Raw genomic sequence first — 4,634 nt, 5'->3', positions numbered from 1 at the left:
AACATTCATTATCTATCATCACTCATCAAATTACAACTATATCATGAATGTGTCAATTTTTAAACTTTAATTCCATTTAAAATAAATGGTAGAAACATGAAATTCAAGCTTCAATAAGCATAAAAATGCAAAAATAATTAAAAACGGGGTAAGAAATCACTTACAATTGAGCTTAGAAAAATCAAGAACCCTAGCTATTGGGACATGAAATTTTCAGCAGCAAGCTCTTTAATTTTTGAAGAAGATGAACACTTGTTTTCATCTTATTTTGTCTTTTATTCAATTCTGACAAAAATGCCCTTAACCCACTTACTTAGATATTTTTCTAGAATTACCCTTATGTGTCCAGAACACTAATTTATGGTATATTTGCCACATAAACACTTCCGATTTCATGCAATAATTCAATTAAGTCCTTTAATCAGTAATTAGTCTTTTCTCAATTTAGTCCTAAAAATTCAATTAGGCACTAAATCATTAAAATTTTCTATCAATATTTTCACACAATATTTCAATCAATTGGTAATTAATAAAAAATTATAAAATTAAACTATTTCACTTCAAATTGGTGGTTACGAAACCACTATTTCGATTAGGCCCTATTTTGGGCTATCACATTGGCAACCCAAATTAGGTCTTTGGTACGTCCTAGGTCTTCGTATAAGTTTGACTGTGCAGATGAAAATAGCCCAGAATTACTTGGGCAGGACACCGACCTGTGTTGCGTCACACCCTTTGCATGGCACGACATGACACCCAACTTCTACCTTGCGTCGTTTGTTTTGTGCTTTGACGTCCATGGAAGCTTGTGCATCACTTGTCCCTTACTTCCACGTCAATTGATCCTTTTTATCTTCGTCCTGCACGCTCAATTAAACATATCAGCACAACCTAAGGCCCGTGTCGGCCTATGAGGTCACAACACTTGCAAAATGTGTTAAAAACACTTATTTTATTAATATTTAGTCCTACGACCTAATTACTGAAAACGAAATATAAAATCCTAAATTTCCTAGAAAACAAGCTCCTTAAGTGCAAAATTGACCCGAGTTAACTACTATATTTGACGGCAGGTCAAATACCCTCACACTTAAGTCTTTGTTTGTCCTCAAGTAAACTAACCAAAAAAAATAAAAAACCCGAAAATAAACTAAAACAGAAAACAAGAAATAAACATGCAAAGAAAAGAAAGTGTACTTGAGTCGGCTTGATACACGAGATTGGATCAGAGTATCGACACTAGGAAGATTTGCCTAAACATGAAACTCTAGCTAGAAATTTAAATAATTCAAAGTTATTTACACCTAAATAGATTAATTCAATAAATTACAATGTAAATAAGTCAAAGAAAATAAAACATAGAGCTCTATTAGAATGTATATATGAATATAGTACTTATTTTTGCAGAGTATAGTTATTTCGATTATTTTTTTCCTTCTCGGTTAATTTTTTTCTATCCTTTGAACTCTAATGCAGTAATATTTCCCCGATAACCCCTTATGATTTTTTTATTTGTGCCAATATGATCGAGATTTTTCTCAGGCACTTTTTATAAGGGTTATACTAGTTATATTGCACCGTTTCAATAACTATGGATTTTATCGAGTATTTTCTTTTTAATTCGAACATCCTATACTTCTACAAATATATTACATATTCGTATTTAATTTTATCACTTGATATATTTAATCTTTTTTTCCTATTTACAGTCTAATAAATTGAACTAATTAGTTTAAATATAAACAACCTAAATTATTTAATTTCAGGTTAAATTTACAATTTAAACAAACAACCTAGGGATATGCCCTAACGAATCACTTTTATTTCTACAAGCTCAAGCATAAACATGCAAAGAAAAATTAAAAATTACTATAACAAAGGAAACAAAATAATTGAAAAGAAAATTTTTAAAATTTTCCCAAGTCATCCCACACTTTATTCAACACGTTGTCCTTAATGTGCAATAAAAATGTGAAGGAAAGAGGCTATCCAATTGGCGTGATATGTGCAACTCAATTAATGAGATTACTCCTCCTTTCGGTTTTGGCTCGTAATGGTGATGCCTTCAAAAATTATGGGATTCCTACAAAAATAATAATTAAAAACACACAAATATATATATATAACTACTAAATCCTAACTAGTTAAGCTAAAGAAAAAAAATAAAAATCATCCCAACAATAAAAATAGAGTACAAAGTCCAAATATATAAAAATGTTCAGAATTAGTTGGATTTAGATTCTTACTCTTCTACCATCTAGGCCTTGCCCCTATCACACCCCATTGACGCTTTCATAGCCCGCCTTCCTGAAGTTTGGGTCGGGCTATGCTAGCTCAGGTCGTGGATCACCACGCCCTTTATTGATGAGCGATTTGATCTAAATACTCGCTCATAGTCCGGTTGTGTGATAAGGGTCTCCTCCTCCTTATCATCCTCATCGGTGCCCTCTTCGCTTGCCTTGTAGGAACCTCTTAAACATATCCAATAGTGATGCTGGTGTGGGCCACCCATTCTGTTCCGCAATGTGGATCAGAATGCCTCCCATGTCTTGCATCCATCAGGTTTACCACTTCGATATTGGCATGTCTGTGAAGCTTGTCCTCTTTGACGTGAGTGCCTTATCCATCCTCTTCATTGGTTCTGGAGTGTCGCTCCTATGTTTTGTTCTTTGTTCCTTCTCCCAATTTTGCTTGCATTAGAGCTCAAGGAATTGGCCGTACAAGTTGTCCTCAATCATGCTCCTCGTAGGTCTTTTGAATGGCTCGATCAGTAACATGAGGATGTCAAATCACTGACATAAGGTGGTAATCAGATGAGGGAAGTACATACTTTGCTTCATGTGTCATATGCACTTGAGCATCTCCTCGTAGATTCAATAGCCTACACAAATTTCATCTTTCTGTAAGATAAAGTAAAGCATAATCGCTCGATAGTCGGTAACGTCAGAGGCATTATTGGTAGGCAGTAGGCGGGTGCAAATAAATTGCATACATATCTTAGCCATTTAGAACATGATGGCTGTGTTGAATTTTAGCGGCACCTCGAAGTTGGAATGACAAGTCCACTCGCCATGCCCCTCTGTCAAATAGTCGATAATACCCTCATGTCAAAATCCTCAAACGTGAATAAGTCCAAGGTCTTTAGAAAATCATGGGTATAGTACGGGCATCGTAGTACCGATAAATATCTTGAGGTGTAATCGACACCTCTTTGCAGTGGACAGTCCTGTGGGTGATCGTCTAACCCCTTTTCTTGCAATTCTCCTTATCTTTTAGGGAGGCATAAAATTCATTGACGATAGCGTTAATTGTTGGTTTAGTCGGGGTTGCACAAAAGTTATTTCATTGATGGGAACGAACTAGATCTCATATCTTTTCACAAGAAGACATGGTGGGACCGAACTCACACTTTTGTGTGAACGAATGTCTATTCATTTGAAGTAAAAACCATTCGACTTCTGTATTATGGACGTAGTTTGCATCAGGATTACTTGGTGCCTAAGTGGATCATTGTTGTTTTTGTAGTGTAATTTCCAAATTAAAGTAAAAAAATGACCAACCCAAACGTTAAAAGTGATAAATATCAAGTTTAGAACACGATACCTCAGGTAGTTGCCGATGAACCTTGACTCCCGATTGATGAGGAATGTAACAAAATAAAAGATGAAAACTAAAATGAAAAGAAAGGGAGAACACTTACTAATGTGGATCGGAGGTTGGGAATGTGGAAAATTGAAGCTTGAATACAGTGAAGACGCGCGACAGCTCCAAGAGAGTGTTTTATCTTCTTTTTGTGTTTTAGATGTGTGTTTCTATGCCTAGAATCTATGGATTTAAATAGAACTTCTACGAGCTTTATTCCTGAAATAGCCCAATTTTGGCTGAAAATATAGGCTATGTGTGGCGCAACATGAGGACCTAAAGTTACCTTATTTAGCTTCAAAGTGCTTGTGTCACGCCACAACTTGCGTGTGGTGTGACACGACACTTTAACATTAGGTGCCTTTCTTTGAAGAACCTGTGTCGTGCCATGGCCTATGCATGGCACAACACGACATTTTGCCCAACCCTTTGGGTTATGTCAATATCCTCTGATCATCTATTTTTGTCCCCGTTTAGCTTCATTTCGTCCTGTTATGTCCAAAAATCTAAATTCTCCTAATTCTAACATGTAATTACACTAATTATCTTAAAATCTAACTAAAAATGAAAATTTAAGACTAATTTACAAAATTTTACAAGTTTTTTAAAGTTCAATGGTTTAATGCTATGTCGTGCTATCGGACGTGTCCGGCAATTCTTTAACCTTCACCGTTGACTTCAAGCATCATGCGTGACCATCTCAACTCTTCCAATTACTCGTTTTTCCATCGGAGTCTTGCCATTTGCCTCATTCTTTCGCATTATAAGTACGTACACATGGATAATGGGGAAATGCCTTCGATCAGGGCCTTTAGGGATTAAAACATGACATTCCTCCCTAACTAATCCGTCACTTTGAGAATTGTAACCATATTTGAACACTTCTACCTCGTCATTGATCTTTATAATTAATTCGTTTCATTCGAGATCAATCACCAATTTAGAAGTGGCCATAAATGGCCTACCCAACAGAATGTGGGTTTCTCGATCTT

At 35.6% G+C, this 4,634-nt stretch overlaps 1 long non-coding RNA gene across 2 annotated transcripts; it reads right to left on the bottom strand.

Moving 5' to 3' along the window:
* Nucleotides 1–1,537: 1,537 nt before the first annotated feature.
* LOC121225087 (uncharacterized) lies at nucleotides 1,538–3,849 on the bottom strand. Of its 2 annotated transcripts, XR_005922908.1 has the most exons (5): nucleotides 3,701–3,849; nucleotides 3,179–3,458; nucleotides 2,993–3,079; nucleotides 2,247–2,881; nucleotides 1,538–2,083 (listed from the first exon to the last, which is right to left on the bottom strand). It is a non-coding gene; the product is annotated as an uncharacterized lncRNA (long non-coding RNA). The 2 variants fall into 2 exon arrangements; XR_005922907.1 differs by having other exon boundaries at nucleotides 3,179–3,849.
* Between the last annotated feature and the right edge of the window lie 785 nt (nucleotides 3,850–4,634).

Source organism: Gossypium hirsutum, chromosome D13 (genome assembly GCF_007990345.1).
Source record: "Gossypium hirsutum isolate 1008001.06 chromosome D13, Gossypium_hirsutum_v2.1, whole genome shotgun sequence".
Classification (NCBI taxonomy): Eukaryota; Viridiplantae; Streptophyta; class Magnoliopsida; order Malvales; family Malvaceae; genus Gossypium; species Gossypium hirsutum.
The sequence above is the reverse complement of the archived record's forward strand: the minus strand, read 5'-3'. Positions and strand labels throughout refer to the sequence as shown.